This window comes from Protopterus annectens, chromosome 1.part1 (assembly GCF_019279795.1).
Source record: "Protopterus annectens isolate FY-2018-M chromosome 1.part1, PAN1.0, whole genome shotgun sequence".
Taxonomy (NCBI): Eukaryota; Metazoa; Chordata; order Ceratodontiformes; family Protopteridae; genus Protopterus; species Protopterus annectens.
The window spans coordinates 917,301,647-917,328,021 of NC_056726.1; positions in this window are offsets into that span (position 1 = coordinate 917,301,647).

Genomic DNA, 26,375 nt, shown 5'->3' on the forward strand with positions numbered 1-26,375 from the left:
TTTTATACGTTTATCTGTGTGCATTAGTTAGAAGTGTACTGATGTCATGAACATGTTTGTTAGGGCATTCCACAGGTATACATGATTAACAATACCCTAAAATGGAATGTTCTGTGTTTGATCTGTAGACATGTTTTAGGGACAGTTCATTTGATAGCACTTTTAGCATTTCAAAGATGGCTTGTTAGCAGTGTGTCATTTGCCGGTTCGTTTTTGTGGGGGATGGTGGAGCAAAGCTGCATTTCTGTTATAGCACAAACAAGGATATGTTGCTGTTGCTACTGTCCTTTTCTTTTTGCATCCAGCCTGTTGTTCATATTTCAAATCTCTAGACTGTTTTATGTTTCTCCAGTTGGTAATACTGAAATGCTACCTTTTCTGTTTTATCTGGGAACAGTTATTTTGTAGCTATGTGATGCTTATGTGTATTATCCTTCTGTTGTCTTTTAGGACACCTAGGTCTATTCCACTCAGAAGTCTCAATCCTTGAAAAACACAATTCACTGACCCTGAGAATCAGGTCATTGTTGACACTTTTAAGCAATATGATGCCTTCCTGCTTGAGAGGGGATGTGGAGATATGTCAGTCAGAATACAGATTTGACAGCATATTGTCCCTGATGTTAATGCAGTGGGTGGCCCCAGCAAGACATATGACCAGGTAAACCACAGGGACACTGACATGATCTCATCTTTATGGAGGAGAGTAGCTGTAGTGGGCCATGATCAGATGGGTACTAGGGGACCTGCTACACAGCCACCATTAACAGCACATAAAGAGTTGTTGTCCACTATCAGGTATCTAGACAGCTCTCAGGAAAGTAGAGAACAGCATGCCCTTTACACTGGTGCAACTGTTTCAGGGACAGCAACCATATCCAAGGAAGAGCTTCCAGGTAGGCTTTTGTATCTCAGTTGTTGAATATTGTTGTAGAGTAAAACAATTTAAATTAATACATTACTTCTCTTTCACAATAATTTTTTTTTGGGCGATTACAAATTGCTGCAGTTAACACATTCTGATTATTAGCTCAGGCTGAAGTTGTCATTCATGTTCTTGTTGAAAGTATAGTTAATAAACATATAAAGAGGAAAACCTATTACATCCTATGTTACTGTTAATTGTGATGATGTTGTCCTTACCCTTTGCTTATTTTCTTCCAGGACCATCTGGCATGCAGAGGATGCCATGATCTGCACATGGTAAGTCAAACATTTTTGTGTCAGTACTGATGAGCAATTCAAAGAAATATTTTAATGTGTGATGTTGATGTCAGGACTGTTGTGCGTACTGCTGTACTGTGTAATAGTGGCAGCATTGTTATTTTGTTACCATCTATTGGAGTATAGTAGTTTAGGTATTTATTTTCCTGTGTTTGTTGCTTATTATCACAGGGGATATTGACAGTGGAAGTGTGGGACTTCTACTGATGTCAGAGTATCAGCAGACTCTGATGATGAAGATGGCCAAACAGAGGCATAGTTTGGGAATGCAGAGGTTGAATCTGACACAGAGGTTGACATACAGCCAGCCCCTGAAATTAAATCAAATACAGTTGGTAGGCCTACACCTACCCATTCCAATGAGCCCACAGATATTGGACAGGTGGCGGGTGAGACAATTGATCAGGGAAGAGTGATTACTGCGGCTTCAGTGACTGTTGACTCTGTCTGTAGCCAAGGTGTGGGCAAGGTGCCATGCAGGAGGGTTGTTAGGGGTGCTCAGAGGAGGCCTGCTGTCCATCTTCCACCTGATCAGGTGTCTCTTCCTATGCCACTTAACCTATGTTTTGGGCCAACATGGAGGCACAGACATGCTCCTATAGGGTTATAGATGTGGCACAGGCTGACATGTGTGGCAGCCTCCACCATGTTGCAGATTCAGTGGATGCGATGAATGACATGTTGGAATGAGCAGTGTCTGTGATGGATTGTCTGCTGGGAGGGGGGTGGCATCCTTGTGGGTGCAGGTCAGCCACATCATTGCTGTTTGCCAATATGGCCATGCCTGATGATGATCCCATAGTGGCAGTACCTCCACTGCTCAGTCAGTGGGTGAGTTGTCCACACCCAGATGTGGCAGGCCATGGGGTCATTGTCCTGGATGTACTTGTAAGGGTGTACTTGTAAGGGGAACTCATCCAGCAGACATCAGTCACATTCAGGTAGCAGTGCATCTGACCATGGGTGTGGACATGCCAGTGCAACTCCTGGCAGAGACAGTTCTCCAGTTCAGGTTGGCAACAATGAACTGCCACCTCTACCATACATGACTCACACCTGTCTAAAATACCAAGATGTAGAGCTAATACAGAGCTTGACTGTGTTCATGCAGACACTCACACACTGGTTTCACCTGCAGGACCCCTACAGATACACAAGTTACATGGTTCAACTTCAGCCATGAAGCTTAAAGCTCATTTTGTCTTACTAGCCGTTTGTTGGTTTATCCAAATATCTGCTTGCTTCTCTTTCTTACTCACACACACACTCACCGACCTTGTGTGTCAGCCTAGCCCCCCCCCCCCCCCGCACAACACCCTGTGCAAGTGATGATAACTGTGCCATATCCATGTTTTGCATCTTTTGGCTTCAGGGATACATAAGCTTTGTGTCTGATGCTTAGGGTGCATAGCTGACTTAGTGCTTAGTATATCTGCATTTGTGATGTTGAGCTACTCATTGTACCTTTGACTTATATTGGTCTTAGAAAGTTAGACAGTTGATAGCATCAAAGTTTTCCAACTTTATTGTGAACGACCTTGTGAGGGTTGTAAAGTCTGAAATTGCAATATGTATCATTACTTTCTAACTTCTGTCTTTAATGATTTTCCAGTACAAACATATGGTGCTAAACTGAGGGCATACAGTGAGCATGACTGTGTGACTCTTTGATGCCTAAGGCCTACTACCTAATAATGCTGTGACATGTTAAAGTCATTTCTGTACAAATCTCCCACCTTTTACTTGCTTACACTACTAAGCAACAAAATGCAAGGATATGCCAGTTGTTCATATTATTACACAATACATTCCAGGTTTAACACTTACCTTGTAAACCCAGCACTTGCAACAATTTTAGTTCAGGGCTGACTGTGTCTGCTGCAAACAGTACCCAGCCAATAAATGGGGAACTAAAGGGTGTGAGAGTTGCCTGGCATCAATGTTACTATATTTATGTGCATATGAGGAAGGTTTTAGGTCCTTAGGTGGTGAGTGAGTGCACTATGCATTGTCTCTCAGCCAATGCGAGGCATATTGAGCACACCTATGTCTACCTACACCCACAGCAGTTGCTGATTCCCCCTCTAACTCCTCACCTGTGTGTGGCTGTGGTGACCTTGGCATTTTTGGTGATGGAACGTGTGCTCCTTCAAAAGCAATTTAAGAATATAAGTGATTTTAAATAAATGTGACAAAAATATCCACACGTATGCAGACTGGTTTTGGACAAGCATTCTTCAGTGCAAATAGCAGTCTTCAGTGCAAATAACAAATGCAAATTACAATGCAGTACATATATATCTATATCCTCAGTATGGAGAACATCGATGTCTGCTGTGACTGAAACCTGGTTCAAGGCTCCTGAGAGCACCCCGGCACTATGAGGTTTGACCTCATATCATGTGTTCTGGCCCCAAAACCCAGACCGTACCACAAAAGGAGGGGGTGTATCCATATTCATCAAGGATACCCACACCTCCAGGCTGGTGGCAACTCACGAAGCATCAGAGACCATTCAGGTGCAATTAACCATAGGCAAAACTGCTCTACAGTTTGTAGCATGTTACAGGCCACCCTCTCAAACTCAGGAACCCCACACAGCCTTCATGAAGACACTGGAGAGTATAAATGTCTCTCCAAACAGCATCATATTGGGTGACTTCAACTACCCAAACATAGACTGGGAACATTACTCAAGCCCCAATACCCTAGCCCAAAGGTTCCTGGAGTTCATAAACTCAAATGCTATGGAACAACTTGTCACCATTCCCACAAGAGGTGAAAATATACTAGACCTGATCATCACAAACATGGGGACAAAATGCTCCACACCGGAAGTATATCCCTCATTGGTGAGATCAGACCATAAACTAATCTCACTGGAGATCCACATCCCGCCCCCACCCCCAACAAAAAGACCACAGTGAAGAACTTCTCAAAAGCCAACTTCACACTTCTTAAGACTGGTGTGGTATCCTTCAAGGCCCCTGAGCCATTGGAAACCACAACCCACGCTGCTGAATCCCTTTCAAATGCTTTCCACGAGCACCTCCAGGATTGCATGGATCAAGCAATCCCAAATAAAATCAAGACCCATTCCACCAAAGGCAAGCGCCCGATCTGGTGGACCCCAGCCATAAACAAACTTTACAACAAGAGGAGAAAGCTACTACAAGATAGAGCAAAATCCCTAAAAGGGAAGACATCTCTGATCAATACTAGTAAAAAACTATGATCACTCATAAAATCATCCAAGGCCAACTTTGAGAGAAAAATCACCAAGGACTCAAAAGACAATCATAAGGCCTTCTTTAGCTATGTTAGAAATCTGGGTGGAAACTCCCAGATATGCTCAGAATTAGTCCAAAATGATACAAAAATCACTGAACCCACAGACATTGCAAACATACTGGCAGACAGGTTCAGTGAAAATTTCTCCCTCCCCCCCAAAAGTAGAAATATCTATCCCAGCAGAGTGTAGCCTCCCAATCATCTCAAATGCCCAGGTGAGAGCTGCTCTCTCTAAAGCTAAAAATACAGCATCAACGGGACCGGATGGTGTCCCCGGCTGTGTGCTACACGAACTCAATGAGGAACTAAACCCACACATAAGACTGCTGTTTAATCTTAGCCTTACCACAGGATACGTACCCAAAGAGTGGCGTACGGCAACTGTGGTCCCACTCCACAAAGGCGGTGCTTCTACAGACCCTGTTAATTACTGCCCCATAAGCTTAACAAGCCTGGTCTGCAAAGCTATGGAGAGGATCATAATGGAACTCATAAATAAAGACATAGGGGACCTACAGACATTGGATCCTACCCAATTCGGCTTTGTCAAGGGCAGATCATGCCTCTTGAACTTGGTCGACTTTTTTGAAACAGTCACCAAGGCCATTGATGAGGGTAAGGCAGTTCACACAGCCTACCTTGACCTTGCAAAAGCTTTCGACACAATACCCCACTCGGGTATCATAGAAAAGCTCACCAGCTTAAATGTAAACCCATATGTTACAAGATGGGTTGCAAACTGGCTCAAGGACAGAACCCACAGGGTTAGAGTTGCTGGTGCCATGTCAGACTCCAAGCCGGTCACAAGCGGTGTCCCACAGGGCTCAGTCCTGGGCCCCCTCTTGTTCGGCATCTACTTTTCAGACGTGCAGGCAAACATAGGAGGATTGTGGCTGACAACATTTGCAGATGACTGCAAACTGGGTGCCATAGTTGAAAATCCATCAGACACAGATATCCTTCAGAGAGGTCTCATAGAAACGGATAACTGGTGCCAGAGCCATGGCCTTAAGCTAAACGCCAAAAATGTATAGTCATATCCTTTGGTAAAAACAAGGTAACCCCAAGTTACCACATAGGTGGCAATCCATTAAGACATTGCCAAAGTGGTTAGGAGGACCTTCTACATTGCCCACCTGATTATGAAGGGATTCACATCCAGATCAAGGGAGGTCATTGTTCCCCTGTACTCTTCACTTATCAGACCAATGATTGAGTACAATGCCCCATTCGGAATGTATCTTACCCGACACCTGCAGCAATTGGAAAGACCCCAAAAGTTCCTCACCAAAAGGATAAAGAGGCTCAAAAATATGCCATATGCTGCCCGACTGAAGAAACTCCAGCTCTATTCAGTCGCATACCGTCTGCTCAGAGGTGACCTGTGCCTGACATACAAGGCCATGTCCAACCCGGAATTAATGGACATGCTCCACCTCAAAAAATCCAAATCCACCAGAGCCACAAGAGCAAGAGACTTAAACCTCAACACGGATATAAATAGAATGTGCTGGAGGGACAGATTCATCCCCCAGAGACTCCCTATGCTGTGAAACAGAATCCCAGTCCATGTGAGACAGAGCACCTCACTGGCTCTGTTCAAGAGGAATCTTGACCAGTGGATGGGAGATCGTAGGTTTACCCCGGGGATCATCTCTGTATCACTGCTGGACAGAGGCACGGCAAACTAATGGGTATAGTATTCTTCAACCCAAGGGGTGGTGAAAGCCACACAACTCTGGCTAGGCTTATAAATGCCCTAGGGCAGATAGCCTAGTATGAACCTATGAACCTATATTTTATATGCTACCAAAAATTCACAAAAATTAAAAAAAAAAATGGGCAGACCTATTGTTTTGGGCCATGGTTTAGTAACAAAACCTTTGTCGGCTTTTCTTACCAATTACCTTAAGCCATTATTGGTGGGATTTCATTCTAGAATAAAAGATACCACAGACTGTTTAAATATTTTATCTGATGTACAATTGGAACAAACTTGGTATAAGTGTACTTTAGACATAAAGGCACTATATAAGAATATTCTCCACTGGGCTGGCCTATTAGCTGTGAATTTTAGGTTAAATAAAATGAGCCTGTATAATCCACAGTTTAACACTTTTTTGTTGTGTTTAACTGAACATGTTCTTACTAAGAATGTCTTTTATTTTGATGGGGATTGTTACTTGCAGTTGAAAGGCAGTCCAATAGGGGCATATTTGCTCCCATATATGCAGATTTGTTCATGGGATACATAGAGGAACAGCTGATATATTTTTGCCTGAAATGGATATTTGGAGACGTTATCTAGATGATTGTTAGTGTGGAAATCTGATGTATATTTGAAAGAGTTTATACAATATTTAAATAAGAATAAATGGGGTATAGAGTTTACTATTTCCTATGACATTCAGCAAATCTCTTTTTTGGATGTAAAGTTGTTAAAATGCCTGATGGTATGTTAAATACCTCTTTATTTAGAAAGGAATTTCAGTATAACTCTTTGTTAGCTGCTGACAGTTGCCATCCAGCTCATATACTCATATAGTGAATAACATTCCCAAATCTTAGTTTCTGAGAATTAAAAGAATATGTTCATCTCAGTCTGACTTACAACAACAAAATAAAGAACTAAAACATAGGTTTTTAGCCAGGGGATATAATGTTTCTGTTATACTCCAAGCTTAGAATTTTGCTCAGTCTTTAAATAGAACCACCCAACTGAAATATAAGACACGTAATAAGACCAACTACAATGTTTGATTTATTACTAATTTTGGAAGCAATGCTAGACAATTTTGTGAACTTGTTAATAGACATGGGGGGACTTTCCTATCTGATAAAAATTTGGCTAAGATATTGCCCACACGTTGTATGTTTGCTTATAGAAAGGGAAAAAAAACACTGGAAATTTTTTGAATCATTTTAAGAAAACTTCCCATTTTGTTACAAATAGGCAACAAACCATTGAGGTTGTACCTTTGGTTGGATGCTTTCCATGTGGAAACTATACAGCCTGCAAATATACCATGAAGATAAAACATTTTTCATCTGCTAACACTTCTGTTGTATATGAGATTAGATGTTTTGCTAATTGCATATCAGAATGGGTTATTTATTTAGTGGAAAGTCATTGTTCTGCATTTTATGTAGGACAAACTTCAAAACAGTTAAAAATTCATATTTTTGAACATCTCGGTGATATTCATAGTAAATGAGTGTCAAATGCTTTATACAGTTATGTTTTGCAGCATACTTCAGCTACATTTAGATTTACAGTTATTGACCCAGTTTCTATTAAAGGCAACAACAAGTTGGGATGCCATGAGATTTTGAATCATAAGGAATGTTTGTGGATCATTAAATGAGGTGCCTTATTCACTCCTGGGCTAAATTATTTACTTTGATTGGATAGGGGGGTGTGTGATGTTTCACCATATATATTTATAGATATGTATGTACTGCATTGTATATTGTATTTATTATTTGCACTGAAGACTACTATTTGCACTGAAGAAGGCTTGTCCGAAACCGGTTTGCATATGTGTGGATATTTCTGTGATATTTATTTAATATCAGTTATATTATTAAATTGTTTTCAGTTCACCGTATTTCTGTGCTGGCTCTTTTTAATGGTTTGACGCTTGATTTTTTTTTTTTTTTTTTGGCCTTGCACTGTTGCTGTATTTGTGCACCTGGGAGGTTGATGTGTGCCCCTTCCCCTTGCTTATCCTGCTGAAGCTGTTTTCTCAGGACAATGTTGTGTAGCATGGCACATACTGTGAATATTTCAGAACATGTCTATGGATTGTACTGCAGGGCTCCCCCAGAAGTGTCTAGGCACCAAAACAGTGACTTCAGCATCCCAAACACACTCTCTATAATATTTCTGGTTTGAGCTTGTGCCTCAATATGGTGTTCTTCAGTGGGTGTGTGTGCATTTCTGATGAGTGTCATCAATCACAGTTCCAGTGCATAACCTGAATCCCCCAGTAAATGAGCCTGTGGGATATCCCCCCTAAACATCTGATACAGTTGGGAGGTGCCAGATATGTGAGTCATGGTACCTGCCAAGGTTTCCAGCACACATGTTCAGGATGACTCCATTGACATTACACACAACTTAGCAGTTAGTAGAGTGAAAGTCCTTTCTAATAATGCTGAGCCTTCCCTGTTCCATGTGTGGTGCCTTCATTTCTACATGTGTGCAATCTATGACACCAAGAGTACTTCAGGATAGTGTGTTACAGGGTAGAACTCCTTCATATTTCTGGCCTTATCCTCAGGAGTATGACGAAAATACATATGGTCACTAGCATTTGGAGCATAACATTCAAGAACTGATGGAGGATCCTGCATGCCGAGGTCTGTGACACCCCCAGCATGTCCCCTGTTGGTCTCTGAAAGGTACCTGTAACTAAGATTCTAAATGTTACATGTATCTTTGTCTTCACTGGGAGGTGTTCTCCTCAGCTAGCTCTGGCTCTGAGTTGAGGATGACAGAGATTTCGGAGTTCCTATAGTGTATCTCTACCCACCCTGCAGCACTCTACAATTCCCACATCATGTAGGTTGTGATAAGTTACCCAGGGGCTGAAAACTCTTCTCCTTCTTGGCCTTGGTCTATTAGCAGCAGCTGCAGCATAGACTTCAGCCTGTTGCACATACACTTGAATTAAAGTAGCAGCAGCCCCTAACATTGTTTCTGTGTAGACTCCTTTCATTGGCTGTATTCCAATAGGTTTTAGAATTCACAGGAAAAAATCAGTGCTGAGTCTACTCTACGCGGTTGCCTTATAGCTTGTTGAATAGCTCCTCCATCTTGGATTGGCTGATTAGCATACAATTCAGCTGCTTATGCTGCAATTTATATGCCCCGGTGTTTGTTGTTTGCACAGCTGTGTGTCACACTGTGTAGAGCCACTTACTGAATCCAAAACAGCGTGCTACTGTGTGCATGTTGTGCAGTGATGTGCACACTGTGTAAACAGACCATGTAGGCTTTATTTAATCTGGCCAATTTTCTATCGTAGAAGAATCTTATTTACAACATAAGCTGCTCAGGCAGGTAGAATTCTCTAATAATGGAGAGCTAACTCACAGATGAGGATACATACATTCTGTTTGAAAAGTGATTTTTTTAATAACTGCAATCAATGTACTTGCATGCAGTGTTTGACTACCATATATAGATGAATGGCTTGTGCTTAGTAACCGATTATTCATGATTTGCAAATATGTAATAACAGATTTTCAAACCTTGTTGTCTTATGCTGGTGTTTTGTGCATATAAACAGGCAGGGAATTGCTCTTCTGGGATAATTACTAATTAAAGCTTCCCTTGCATTATTTTTGGCAACTGAGTATGACTAAGAATAAAAGAAATACACTACTGCCGAAATCCACTAAAGCAAGTCAGTGGACTTACTAAGGTTGGCATTTTATTCTTCAGATGAAAAATTGGTGAAAAAACAAATTGCAACAGATCTTTCCCAAGACAAATAACACATCAATGTATATATGGAGCAAGAAAATATATAATGACAAATTTTTAGCAGTATCAAAATTTTCATCTTCGGTTAATCTGTTTGTGAATTATCAGACTTGATTGCAACCTTCTAGATAAAAAAGAAATAACTACATTGTGCACATCGATATGCAATTTGCAAAACAGTATCAAACACCTCAAAAATGCTTTGGTGAGTTGAAAATGAGACTGTCAAACTTTGAAGATAATTGCAGTTTAATGGCCCCTAAAGCTGTGATTTAGAAGAGAGGTCTCACCAAGACATTATAGTCCATTGCCTAGGGGAGTAATATAAAAAGGAAAATGTAAATCATATAATCGACAATATAGTCACCCAGTTTACTGAATCAGCCTTGGTTCTGCCTACATATGCGGTTGAATGGGCTCAAAGATCTTAATGTCCTCCACATCTGCACAGCTTTACCCCTATGTGGTGTATATATAAAGTTACTAAGTACTACATGTGTCTTCAGAGTTACAATGTCAGTTAAAAAGAAGAGAACCATTGCATGGGATAGCTGTAAAACAAAACTTGGACTTCACGTATCTCATGTGGTGAGGTATACGAGAACTAAAATGTCTCCAGACATTCAAAAATTAATACAGAAAGACAGGCAATTTAAAAATGGTATGCACTGCAACACTAACATCTTCATGAAATAGCATGGAATATAAAGTTCAAAATCATGACTAACTTTCACATATTTGTAATAAAATCTTTAGTGCAATATGACACCTCATTCAACTTGTACACTCATGACATCTGTAATGTTCAGGAATTTATAAGGACGCATGAAAATAATTCAGAATGCAAGCTACAGGAAGGATTATTATTAGAAACGAGCATGCCAAATTAATATGCTATTAACATACAATTAATAAATTCATATCTAGGACATTAGAAAAAATGTGTGAAACTTGTACATGCAAATTGGTTGACACATAAATACGCTATAAGGCTGTTTGAACATAGTTTGTGATTACAATCACTAGTGCTTCATGATGTCTGTCATTAATTGAAGGTGACTTCCATGTAAATAGAACAGCAATTTGTCTTAAAAATCAGTTATGAATTAATCAAAAAATGTACCCTTGAATTATGAAGTTATATATATGGTGTCATGTTTCGACTGCGCAGAGCTGAACTGCCAGACTAGTTTTGAAAAATGAAGTCAACGGGCTAAAACTGGATTACTGAATTGACAAGCTCAACAACAATTTATAAAATCTATTGCACCGGCAGTGACCTAACTATATAGTACGGTTCAAGGTGCACGAAATGCTCTTGTTTCAGCATTTGCTATATAAATCATTAAACTGGATGCACCAGAAACAACTGGAAGTTACGGCAAATATACATTTTGAGCCAAAAAGCTCAAGGAAAGATCTATGTACAGTGCTCAGGACTCTGTTGGTGACTTTATCAAACCATACTTGATTTAGAAGCTATATCAAAACATCTTTGTTAAATAAGCAATTTCACTTTCCAGATGCTTGGGAATAATACTTGTGACTTCCTGGCTCAGGTGCTTGTGGTAAATTATTGTTTAAGTATCCTGCAAGTGACATTTTCCATTCAGAAAGGTGACAGGCAAATTTGCACCAGATTACATTCTAGTGGATGGAATCATACATGTGGATTTTGCTTTACAGTTCAAAGTATCCATGCTGCAAATAGCATGCAATTTTATTATACTACTTTATATTAATCCTTTTATTTTTTTTCCAAATGAAGACTTTCTAATATAGCATTCATGAGAATTTATACTACTGAAATGCAAATGTTCTGGTGTTAATATTATTTTCCTTATCAAAGGACAAAGCTATGGCTTTATGCATTCATGCAAGGGAATCGCATTTCTGTGGTATGTATCCTATGCACTAGAGTCTGCATCCTTGCCTGGGATTGGGAGGGTGGCCTAATGGTTAAGGTGTTTGCCATGCAAGCACAAGGTGCAAGGTTTGAGTCTCACAAGCAGTAATTGTCTAGGCTTAAAATACCTTACAAGGACAGCTAACTTAGTACTAATCTATGAACTTATCAGTGAAGAAGCAGTTTAAGTAGGAGGGTGATGAGACATGGAGGTTCAGGCTTCCACTTTCCCTGCCATTAAAGTGGAGAATTTGTTCCAGCAAGTTTGGTCATTATTTTATTAAATGCACTCCATGGATTTGCATCATCTGTTTAGGATCCTATTGTGGTGATAAAGGCAAGCTTGTTAACTTAAACATGTTGAATGTCTGACTGCAGTTTTTCTTTTGTGTCTTGTAGAAGGTGAAGAAAAGTATGCTAACTGCTATGGCTGCATTGTCTTGTTTGTGCTAAAGAATACATACCAATTGAATATATCTACCAAATCATGATTCTTATACATGCACACATTCATTATGTATACCTAAATAAAGTAATCCTTTGCTCTAAAATTCAATGTCTGGTACAACAATAATGCATGTGAGAGCTCTAGTAGAACTGTGAGTAGCATATTGTGTAATAGAGTTAATACCCAGACATGAATTTAATCTGAGTTAATGCAAATGGGTATGGAATGTTAGATGGTAGCTGTCTGCACGTTTAATTAAGTGACTAAGACATGGTGAAAAAGTGATGGCACCTTAAGTTAGTCTTCTTGATGTCATTCTTTTGAAAATGGAGTAGCAATTTATTTTTTTATTTTTTATTTTTTTATTTTACATTTGTTAACCGGGAAAGTCCGACTGGACACAGGTCTATTTTCAGTGGAGGCCAGGGGAGAAACGCTCCAGATTGCTACACATATATACAGTATTAAGTATTTACAAGCAAAATCAAAATATAGTAGACATAAACAGCAGTGAGTAGGTATTAACAAGCAAACTTATTGCACATTCAGTTAAGACATAGTAACAGCAGAAGTAAATGTAGCTTTTTGGAATAGGTTGCTTAGAACTGTAATGTGATACATTGAGACAGTGATTTTCTTTGCTATATGTATTTTTCATGGCACTCTATAAGAGAAGAGATGTCGCAAAGGAGACACTCATATTTGCTCTTACATTTGAGTACATAATGATGAAGTGATATTGGTGTTATAGAAAACAAGCGTAGCAGAGGTATTACTCATAACAGCACTTTGGTTAGGATAAATACTGTGAATACACTTTTTGGGGTACTGTAAAAGCCCAGCCTATCAGAGAGTCAGTCATATCAGTACTGTGATAGGATACCTAGTGGGATGCAGTTGAAGTGTGAGGGTGTGAGAATATGGCTGGAGAGAAGTTTAAGTAAAAGGTTAACCAGGGAGACACAGGAGCATAGCCAATTATTCATAAAGTGAGTTTTGAGGAGTTTTTTGAATTGTTTAGTGGAGCTTGTGAGATCCATACCTCTCAAGTGTACCTCATTACAAGGAATGTACCTCATTTGGGGTCTTAAAAAGTTCATGTTCCTCAAAGTTTCACATTGAAAGGGCCTGTCATTCATTCATTGCTAGGGATTTTTAAACTGATATCCGTGGTAATTATAACTGAATCATATTAATTCATTAAGAGATCTTTTTTATGAAGTAAATCCAGCATATATTAACCATCCTATGACCTTCCTAGTTAAAGTTGTTAGTATGCCATTTTTATGTCTTCCACATTTTGCCTGTTTGTTCCACATTCTGAAGGTTAATGTTCCTCATTTTGGAAATGGAAGGTTGAGAGCTATGGTGGGGTCTATATTAGAACATTCAATATTTAACAGTTCGAATCACTAAAGATCGACCTTTAGTGATCGAACTGTTAAAACATCGAATGTTCAGAAAAAAAATAACAAAAAAAAAAACTAAACTGTGTAGGCGGGGGGGGGGGGCAAGCCCCCCTGCACCCGCCACACCCCCCGCTACTTAAATATACCAACTCGGAGACCGCACTACATTGAAGTAAATGGAAATATCTCCTTACGGAGATTTCCATTTACTTGTTCGATGTTCTGCTGTTTCGCTATTCTCGTGTCGACAATGTCAGATTCGACACTGTCGGCTTTCGAGAATTTAATATAGACCTGAGCTTGTGGAGGTCAAGTGTGTTGGTAGGGAGTTCCAGGCTTTGGCAATAGAGTAACTGAAGAGAGATTTCCCAGCATCATTGTTGTGTCTTATGACCTCTAGGCGGTTTTGGTTACTCAATCTTAGGGATCTAACTGCGGAATAAAGTAGTATTATATTCTGGAGTCCTGGGGTTTTATTAGGGAGATGGTATAATTTCTGAGCTAATGCTAGTTGCAAGTGTTAAAATATCTTTCATCATTAATACTCTAAGAGAAACAAGTTGTCTACTTATATTCTTTCAAAATATTTTGTATAACTAAAATAAGGAATAACCCAGTACATCATGGTGGAGTTGACCTGTCCCCATCTGTTTTGGAGAAGAATACAGGATGGTTTAGGACACTGCATTAAATATACTGAAGTGCTTATTGTTAATATGATCCTTAAAGGCTTTTGACATGGTCACTAAAGGAAATAATCTAATAAAAATGTAGGTAAGGCTCTCTGATATAACTGCATGCAACTGAAATATATGAATACAATACAGGGAATCATTAAAAGGTCTATTACACATAATGATTTAAATACTGTAGGTTTACAAATTGTGTATAAATGCATTGTTTAATATTCTTCAGACTGTATTGGGATTTAATGAGTAATTAACTCACATGTGACTGAATATAGCTGAAGCATTTCAAACATGAAAATATTTTTCAATAGTTGGATAGATTAGATTAACAAGGCTGTTGTGTCTTGTGATCATTTAAACCTTGCCACTGCCCTCCACTAAGCCTTACCTCCTTTCTACAGGAGGGCTATACCAGTCAGTCCTGGAGTAAATATGTGGCTCCTCATCCAGTTATAGAAGTTATGCTTAAAGGAAGATAGTAAGTTGCTCTGTTTAACATACAGGGAAAGTTAATTCCAGTGGTTTGAGAGGGAATGGGTTATAACCTTGTCCTGCATCATGTTTTTTTATCTGCTGGTGAAAATTTACATCTCTGATTTAAGTACTGGTGAAGCCGTTGGACTTATGGAGATACTGGTAGTCCAGGACAAATGGGTCTCTAATGGCATGATAAACAAGACTGGGATCTCCTCCCAAAAATGCATGAGACACTGAATAATGGGATAAGAGCTTCTAGAATCTCTTGATAGTTCAGTTACTTACACCTATGATCTTTTTGGTTAGAAACCTTTAGGGTCTTTGTAATTGTTTGATATGTTTAGTGAGATACATCTTGAAGAGGACATTGTATTTGATAATTTGTCTGCTCAATGCTGAATATAAGGGACTGACAATCCCTTTAGACATTAATAATGTTCCTTTGGCAATTAAATGTGCTAAATAAAATGATTTATTGATAACTAATGTCACATCATGGTCAAAACATAAGGAGTTATCAACCTATGTTCCTAGGCTTTGACTACATTTTTGTTTTGTAGTAGTGTACTGTCTATACAGTATGATTAGTGTAGGGGCTGTCTACAAAAACTGATGATACCACACTTTTTAAAATTTAGTTTGAAGCTAGTTTTAGTATACCTAGAGTTAACTAGGAAGAGTTCAGTCTGGAGGTTTTAGGTGTCAGAGGGTGACTTAACAACATCCCTCAGACTGACATCATATGCAAACTTTGTCATCTTGAGGGATTGACTGTCTGCTTGGAAGTTTGAGAAGTTAATGCTGAAAGGGAGAGGTCCTACTACTGAGTCCTAATGAAGATGCTGATCACTTTCATACTCTCTGTTGAGATGCCTGCAGCTCACACTAAGTGGGTTTCATCATTCAGACAGTTTATTATCCATGTTACCACACATGGGTCAATTTTTAAAGCATTTAGCTTCCGTGTGATGCAGCATGGAGAATAGTGTTGAAGACCTTGAATAAGTGAGGCCATGATAAGTTACCACATGGCTAACATCTTAAGTTTTTGTAACACTTTCAAGGGACCTACGATTCACAAAGCCAGACTTTTGGGATTCAAGTCAAATTAAATTATTGTTATTGTAGTTTATGAGGTCAGTTATAACATGCTCCTTGGCTTTACAGATAAGGCTGATAGGTATGCAATTACCTGGGTTAGTTGTAAGGTCACCCTTATGGAGGGGCATCGCTACTGCAGTGCAACACTCATCTCGAACAAAACTATAGGTTAAAGAATGGTTTAACAGCTTAAGGAGTGGGTCTGCAAAGGCATTTTAACAGATTTTAGAGTGGGTCTGCAAGGGCACCTTTAACACTATTAATTAAGCAATGAGGTATATTGTCAGGTCCCATGGATGAGGTATTTTTGGTTTTGGTTAGCTGTTTTAGCAGATTATCATTATAGACAGCTGGAGGATTAAAAAATGTAGGTATTTCAAGACTTTGGATAGAAATCTCTGGGATACAATTGGCACTACATTTGTCTGCAAGGATATTGACAATCCACCGGATTTACTAATCTTCCGTGCAGAACTACCTTAGTCCTGCACGGAAGCGGCTGTTTAGGAGCAGGATGGCAGTGTGCCATGCATATTAATGAAGACGCACTGTCTGAGCTCCTAATCTTACACGGAGCATGTAAGAGTGCATGGGGCATGTCTGAGAGCAGAGCTCTGAGAATATACAAGCCCCTGCAATGAAGAACAGCAGAAAGGCCAAAGCAATGAGCGAGACCGCCCATAGGTGTCCGCTTATCCCCAGCAACATTTCCCCACATGTACAACAGTAATAGTAAATACAAATCAAATAAACAAACCCTTTTCCTTCTTCTTATGAATCCGATTAAAGCTAACCGTAGGTGTGCAGTTGTGCCCATCACTTAGCTATGGTTAATGCAGCTTAAATGGCTGAAGAGGATAACAAGGAAGATATATGCAAATGAAGCAGTATAGCAATAGTGTAGTGGACAGAGCATTCGCCTTATGATCAGGCATTCCTGGTATGAGTCTCACTGCAACACATTCCATTTTCCATGGGAAATCATGTTATGACCAATATTTTAGTTGCATAACCTACTAAATAACATATATTTGTGAACTGGAGTACTACATTAAATGCAGATGTGAGGTGTCAGTGTCATAATGCTGCAAAGTCTACAGATAAGCACATGTGCCCCATACAGTATATGTACACAGGAATCATGGATACAAATGGAAGGTAAAATGTGTAATGAATGACAGCTCCATACAGCTTCCAAATCCCCCACCTTATCAAGAACCATTAGATATTACTGTCTAAATGAGTGCAATTGTAAGCAGGAGTAAGCATTAGTAAGCAAGTGTAAGCACCAATAAGCAGTAGTAAGCATATTTAAGCACTAGTAAATGGGTTTAAATCTGTTTTCATGGGGGTAGGCGATGCGCACACAGGTTAAGCAATTTTAAAGCTAACTCTCTGTAAGCATATTTAACAGCTTAGCATTGCTTATCCTCGAGCAAACCCGCACAACCCCGCTTATAACGGCTCAAAAGAGCCTTAATCACTCTGTATCCAATGGCCATTTGTCTGCCCATCAATAAAATAACCAGCCTTGCAGGTCCTGAAACCAGGACCCTATACACTATAGTTACAGTAGTTAACCTCCAACCATCAAAGCAGTACAGAAGAATGAGGTATCACCAAACAAGTTCTCACTATAGTAAAATAAAACTGAACCTGTGAAAGGAATCAGTATACAGTCATATGTTCTATAAACCACTACATAACGTAAATATGTGAAATGGAGTGCAGCAGTAAGCCCAGAAGTGAGGTGTAATTGTAATAGAGTGTTGATGTTCCCAATAAAACACAAGGACCCTATACAGCGTACATATACATGAATCATGGATACCAGGCATATGTATAAGATGTAATGAATAATAAATCAATGCCAAAAAGAAAATATAATGCAAAGTCTAATGTAAGCAACACTAAGCATTACACAGGCCAGCTTAGGAGGTATAAGCAATGTGTAGGCCAGCTAACTCAATGTGCCCAGTGTTATACCCCTTTAAACAATGCCAACCTTAGGTAAGCAGGTTTGCCCATAGCCTAGCCTTTTCAAAACTGGCCAATCATGGAAAAGTGTGGGAAATTAGCCCTACTTAAACCCAACAAGTGGGAATGCATCTCATAACTGGTTGTAGCTTCCCCTTGCAAGCACAATGGCAGAAAGGGGAAAAGGTGTGCACTTCAGGGCACAGTGCTGGTGCATCCAGGAGTCCAGAGTCATGGCAGGACTCCTTGTTACAGACCATGAGCAGAGACTGCTGCAGGGCCAGTACCAGGGTTCCCAATATAAGGCAGAAGCCTGGGACCAGCTCGCCCGTGACCTCACCAGTGCCACTGGCATACCCCAAACTGGTGAGCAGGTCAGGCATCACCATGCTGACCTGAAGTGGCATAAGGGGGACCACTTGGAGCAGTGGATCCAAGAGGCTAGAATGGCAGGGACTGTCCCAGCTGTGTGTAAGTATCACTCCACTATGTGTGTAATAATTGCCAGCTCATGTATATCATGGATAGGTATGACTAAATATTCCTCTTATGTCCTCCACAGCTGCAATTCAGCGAGCTGTGAACTAGGAGGACCATGGAAGTCGCCTGGATAGGTTGCAACGTAAGGCAGATCAGTAATATTCTTGCATGTACTGTCATAGGAAATAAATCTAAAAGTATTAGTAAATTAATTGCCTGTATAAAACCTGTATTGTTTAAGGCAAGTACTGCATACACCGGAGAATATGGCAGGAAGAGTCTCATATAGTTTGTATGTAAATAAAAGTGTAATAGCCTGACAATAAAGATCTAACTGCTGGATTGCATGTGTCTACTCTGGTATCATATGGTAAAGTAGATTTGCAATCACGTAATAGTACTGTTGTATTAAGCACTGTTACCCACACTGTGCACCATAAATAGAATGTGTAGGAATGCCTGTATATGACTGTTGTAATCCCCAGAGGCCAGTTAATACAACTGAGAGACACACAGACAGAAAACAGGGAAAAGGCAGACAACAAAACCCAAATAGCAAATGCAACTGAGATGTGAACTGTTGCATTTTTAGCACACACAGCCATGGTTCAAATACTGGCAGTGGTAGTAGTCTGCATACAGAATCATACCCCATAACTGTACCGATATGTCCAGAATGTCTAGTAAAGTGGTCCATATCTGTTGCCTGTCAACCTGTCCCCCTGGAAAATCAGTGGGATGATCCCAGACATATAGGCAGCAAACAGGAAATACAACTGATTGACTCATATCTATGAGAACAAAGCTGGCACACTAGCAACACCCCAAAACCTTATGAGAGTAAGAAGCCACATATGTCCCATTTACACCCTCATTTTGTCAAGCTGAGGACAGAGTGTGTACAGTAACAGAGTGAGATGTATGTGCATAATAGTAATGTGGAATCTGGCACTGTGTGTAGCAACATTCAGGTAGTGCTAACAAACATTTCTCCCACAGGTCTGTCAGATACCAACCCTGTGCCGAGAAATACAAGAATGAGATCCTGTACTGGTACTGTTTACTTTGGTATTGTATGGAATTGTGACTGATGCAGTTGCTCTGAATAATAAGGTATTACTCATCACTGTCGCTCACACTGTCCTACGAAATATAACTGTCTAGGAAATCTTGTATAAGAGTGTTATAATACAAGGTCAGAATGCAAAACCACAGGAGAATTATAAGACAGAAAGCAGATAGGAGATATATAGCAATATCTATATAGCACACACAACTCTGATGGACAGTGTATAAGCTGAAGCAGACACAGCCATGGTATGAATCCTGGGAGTGGAAGTAGGCTGCATACAGAATCATACCCCACAACTGTACAGATAACCCCAGAATGTCCAGTATATTGGCCCATATCTGCTGCCTGTCACCCTGTCCCCCTGGGAAGTCTGTGGGATGATCCCAGAGGTTTAGCCAGCAAACAGGGAATACAACTGATTGTCACTCATCTATGAGAACAAACCTGTCACTCTAGCAACTCCCAAAACTGTTATGAGAGTAATAAGCCAAGTATGTCCTATCTACACCACCATGTTGTCAAGCTGTGACCAGAGTGTTTACAGTAACAGAGTGAGATGTATGTGCATAATACTAATGTGGAATCTGGAACTTTGTGTGGCAACATTCAGATAGTGCAACAAACATTGCTCCCAACAGGTACGTTGGATACGACCACTGTGCTGAGAAATAAAAATGTTGATACCCTGTGCTGGTACTGTTTACTCTGGTATTGTATGGAATTGTGAGTGTTGCAGTTGCTCTGAATAATAAAGTATCACTGATCACTGTCACCCACATTGTGCTACAAAATATAACTGTGTAGGAAAGCATGTATATGTGTGTGTAAGTCACTAAAGATTGAAGAGGGCAATAGTCTAGATATGTCCCAGTACACCTGCATGTGGTCAAGACATGGCCAGAGTCTGTGCAGAAAGAGATGGATAGCTATGTGCACAACATCAACCCGGAATCTGGGAGTATGTGTAGAAAGAGTTAGTTAGTGTTAACAAACATTTCCTCCACAGGTATACCAGGTAAGAGTTGTATACTGCAGGTAAGACCAGTCCATGTATAACGATGACGACAGCCATATCACTGTCCAAACTGAGGCTATAGGCTAATGTAGTAATACTTGTAAGGTACAGCTGATAGCACTGACTAGTAAAGTAATGTGGACTACAGGAATATACTAGTTAATTGACATCTTTATCTCCCCCCCACCATATCTCCAACAATAAACTACTTACCCACCTCAACTGGTATGTAATGACTTCACTGTTCTGTTTATGTCCTATTGGTTGATAAATATCTAAATCTGTCTCCATGCATGTGCCATATTGAAATATTCCAGCACTGGTGGCATAGTGCCATCAATGTACATGCGTGCTTTTGTTATTACCAATGTGGTCCCATATATGTATGTATTATGTGTTCTGTTTGCTATGAAACTGTTACATATCTGGTGTCTAGGGTAATGGGAATATCTATGCATGCTGTTATACTTAACCCTGGAATGTGTTGACTATTACTAACCCACATATGTTGATAAAATTTAAATACTATAGCACATTTGGGAAGGCTGGTCCCAGTGGACCCACATGTCTCACCTCAGCTGGCTGTGGCACCAGGCACGTCTGGGGCCCAACCCGGGAACTCCTTGTTCATTAGTCCTGCACCACCTTTGGGTGGAACTGCCTCAGGGGATGGGGCTCCCCCCCCCCCCGGGAGCAGGTGCAAACAGAAACCTGTCATCCATTGCCAGGTCAAGGTCATGGTGCATGGAGAGATCAACCAGCAGTTTGGAGATCTGCTATGCCAGCTCGAGGGCCATGTGTCACGACTAGAGGGTCAATCTGGCTCTGCAACTCAGCCTCCAGCACAGCCACCTTCGGGGCTGTGAAGTTGCAATGGTGACTGCCCATGGGTGGGGACCTCAGTCCCACTGTTTCCACTAGGGGGCTCATGGGCTTTTGATTTCCCAACACCCCTCCCCATCAAGGTTTTTACCCCCCACATGTGTCATATACTGCCCCTGTATGCATCTTGTTTGCCTCATCTGTTAACCTACCCAACCTACCTCCCCAAATATACCTACTATCCATCCCCAACATCTCACTCTCACATGATAAAAAAGGCAATCTGCCCCCCCCAAAAAAAAATCTCACCCCATACATAGCTTTCCATTTCAGACACATGTCCACTGGACACATGTAATTTGGTCTAATTGGCATCACGACATATTATTGTTGTCCTCACCCCTCTCTCAGGGGTTTGAGTCTCCAAATCTACCTCCAAATTCATTGTATATGCACAGCTGTTGCTGTAGAAGAAATGGGCAGCTATGGACCTTCCCTACACCCTCCTGCACATCCCTAGCTATTTTCCCTACTGTCTTTCCCTCTTTGTGCCTCTTTTTCACCATTTTCCTATCAACCCTTTTTTCTTTTCTTTTAAAGAAATTAGTGTGGGGTAAGCGGGAGTAAGCACTTTTAAGCAGCTGTAAGCAGGTTTAAGCCTGTTTGCATGGGGGCAAGCAATGCCTACACAGGTTAAGCAATTTAGAAGCTAACTGAGTATACAAAACTGTAACCGGAAGTTAGCAGTGCTTACCTCCACGCAAACTTGTGCAAACCTGCTTACAACTGCTTAAAAGTGCCTTAATCACTGTATCCAATGGCCCATGTTCTGCCCAGCAACAAAATAAACAGCGTTTGCAATGCTCAAACCCAAGACCCTGCACACCATAGCCAAAGTAATTTACCACTAAGCTATGTTAGATATACATAACCCTGATGTTTTCACAAACATATCATCCAGCCCAGTCATTCAACAGTACAGGGAATGTATTTCAACTTGTAGATGTATGTGTGTATGTATATATATATATATATATATATATATATATATATATATATATATATATATATATATATATATATTAACATCTAAATAGATATAACATATCTATACATGTAGATATATATATACCCCCACATGTTGTAACAGTCTAGGTTAGTTATGGTTCTTCCCCCTAGACTCAATAATACAGGGCCATATACCACTGTTACGTACACTGGCCTCTGGAGTGCATAAGGGCACACATGTATTGTGTAGGTGAAGCCCACACATATATGGCCCCAACCCCACAGTATGTGTGGGGGACACAACAACAGTGGACTGATGGCAGGAATGGCAGCATAACATACTCACAACCCACTACAGAACAACCCCTGAGAGCATGTCATATGTGCAAAGCCTGGTATGTAGGTTGAGGACAGAGGCTGGAACACAGGCCCATATGTGTAAAGCTGTTGTCATACACTAAGCAAGTCACTGGTGTTACAGGATAGTCTGCAACATACCCTTAGTCAGGTATATGAAGTTAGAAACAGAAATGTATGTAGCCATGTACTGATAGCACTCAACACACACTGCCAGTGATATATCTGACACAAGACCTGTGTGATGGACAGACAAAACATAATAGGCACACCTCTGGCCATCAAGAGGATAGGCCCACAGTTGAGAGCTATGCAGACAGACTGCATTTCAAGTTAAGCTAGTATGTACACACAAACCCTGTAACACCAGTGCTATACAATGCATACACGTCTACTCACACTCTGTCTGTAGTTCTGGAACCTCCTACAAATATGCATCTGGCCTGAGTGTGCAGGTTCTCCTGTAAGAGGTATTGATACCTGCTGTCTGCAACACTGATGCCCACACACAGGAAGGATGCCCGTCATACAGGAAAGGTAAAGGGACCACGCCCAAATGATGTACGGATTTATAGTAGGTAGTTGCCATGACAGTGGTAATTGGAAGCACTACACAGCATGCTGTATGCAGGTAGCAAGTGGACACTGATTGGTGCAGAGGCCATCACCTGATCATGTGCAGCACCTACAAAATTCATGCTGCAATCTATTCAAAGCAACTCAATTCATTTACTGGAGAGAGAGAGAGGGAGAGAGAGAACAGACATCATTCCCACAACAGGTATGTGAAGTATATATGCATGTAATTTGAATGTAGTACTTGGACCATTATAATGGGATACATGATGTGAAATGATTTATATGTGCCATCAGGTGTTGTTGCAATAATGTTCAAGTGAATAACTGCTATGGACAATAGCATCTGTCCCTGTGGGTAGTGGTCCATAGCCATTGACTGTGCAGACCAGCACTGAGTGACAAGTTGTAAACCATCATAGTGTGTGTTGTGTAATGGGAAGCATGTATATTATGTGGCCAATAGCTGGTGGTGGAAGTAATGCCATTATGATGGACATGTGGGATTCACAGCCCACCCCTTGCAGGATACTCAGGTTAATCTGTAATGTAGCATGCAGAAATGCCATAGGTGTGTAATAGGGTTACCTGCAATCTGGTCTGAAATATACTCCCCTAATGTCAGGCTGTGTCCATATGTGTCACCTGTCTGTGTTGTAGCAAGGCAGAACAGTGCAGCTGTGCAGGAAGGTGTTGTGAAATTGCTGACCTGATATATGAATGTACCCCACATATATGTATGCATATGTGTACATATATACCCATATGTAATATATAAAAAAGAAATATATATATATATATATATATATATATATATATATATATATATATATATATATATTTATTTATTTATTTATTTATATATAGATTTACATGTATGTCCACAAATATACAGTTACCCATGTATAGACATATATATGAGCACATAGCTACGTCACATATATCTACACATATATAGATATATATGTATATGCACATGTCTACATATATACAAACACACACACACAAACATATATGTATGTAAATATATGTCCCCTGTATTACTACCACAGTGCTGCATGCTATGTGTGAGGAAACAATAGCAATACACACAGATATCTACAGCTGGCAGTGTGTGCAACATGGACAGGTATGTCACATGTGAACCCCTTGTTGGGACCACATTGCCCTTGTCTGTGAAGTATGGAATGAGACTATGGTGAGGTATGGCAGGTATAGTTGTGGAGGTGGTCAGGGATGGTAGATATAGAGGACAGTCTACAGGGATGGTATGTGACACATGTGGTGGGTAAACACCCTGGATGGTGTGTGGTCTGTGATGTGGATGCCCCATGGGCTCCAATATGGACACAATGGGAACAAGCCTCCCACCCACTGCTACTCACAACAGCAGTCCATGTCCTGAAGGTACCTGGCCTGGAGACTGTGCAGGAGGAGCATGTTGGTCCTGTGAATGTGTACTGGGTACCTCAGAGTGATGTAGCACATCCCACATGTGTCTGTGGAGCCCGTTATGGAACAGACCCTCGACCTGATCTCAGGGAACAGGATATGTCTGTGTGTGCCCCCTGAGGGGGACAACATCCCCTGGGTTGGTTCCACCTGATGGTATTGCTGGACCAGTACATGAGAAGGTCCCAGGGTGGGACACACATGTGATGTGGTCAGGTAACATGGGTAGATGGGTTTGAAGAGGTGATTCTGCTGGGCAATAGAACATATACATGCTATTGTGTCACTGTTATAGAACATATGCTGGTAGTAATAGTCTACACAATCCCAGAACATGTCCAACAGCATGCATAGATATCCTCAATAACACAGAATGACAGATGTGCAGCAATCACAAAGCAGCCTTACCACAGGCATATATGGAACGATAGTGGCCCTAACAATGGCATGCAGGTGAATAGTTTGTAACAGGCTAGCAATGATAGTGTCCACACAGGGAATATGGCTACAAACACATAGCAGAAAGTGTGGTACAATACAATATCTGTCCCATTGGTAGGTAAGCTGTAGCCATACCTAATGAGATATGTGTACAGTTTGTTGTCACTGATATGGTTGGGGGGGTGACAGAGATGTGTATTAAGAACTGTGGTAACCTTGCTGTATGAGTTGCTCAGACCTGTTTCCATCTTTATGTCTTTCAGCCAAGATGTCACATGCATGGTTACCATCTTATTCACCTGCTGAAAATGAAGTACTGCTCACCTATTAATCCAGCACTACCCTGTCCTGTTTGGCCGGGCTGCCCATGAGCAGCAGGATTAGACTGCCCTGTTGAATGACCTAGTCCACAGGGTCAGTGATGTTGGACTGCACAACTGCTGTTATAAGCAGGTCTGGCATCATTGTTCTGACCTGCTTCGGAATGCCCGTTAGCGTGCTGCTGCAGTCCAAGGGGATCACCTCACCACAGGGGGGGGGCATGCCATCCATCCCTCCGACACATGTGGAGGAGCTTCTGGCCAGCCTCGTGGCACCTGTTCGTCCAGCCAGCCACCAACCGCCGGACACATTTGCGGTGGTAGGTGCCACCCACACACTGGCCGAAGAGCAGGCAGGTAAGGCCACAGGGCACATCAGTAGACCAGTGTTGCATACACATCCACATCAGTACAGGTAGATTATGCATATCTGACATGTCATAGATATATTGTGTTGCTGCATAGTAGTGATAAACAGATATGTCCATATGTGGTAGTATTGTGGAAATGTACCATTGATGTATTGTAATATTGCACCCACCCTGTAGCACTGCCACAGGTGTGGCCACTGACATTGCATCTCTCACCCTCTTATGTAGGTCCCTCTGGGATACCACCAAGGCAGCAGCCTGTAGCTAGTGAGTATGGTTTATGTAGATGTTTGCCAACACACCAGGCATGTAATGGCAATGGTATATTCCATGCAGACATCTAACACGCCTACCCAGAATGCATGCTGTACATATGCACGTATTGTTGCTGTGAAATGCACGGCATCACAGGGGTAGCCATGATGGGGTATTGGAAGGGTATGTCAGA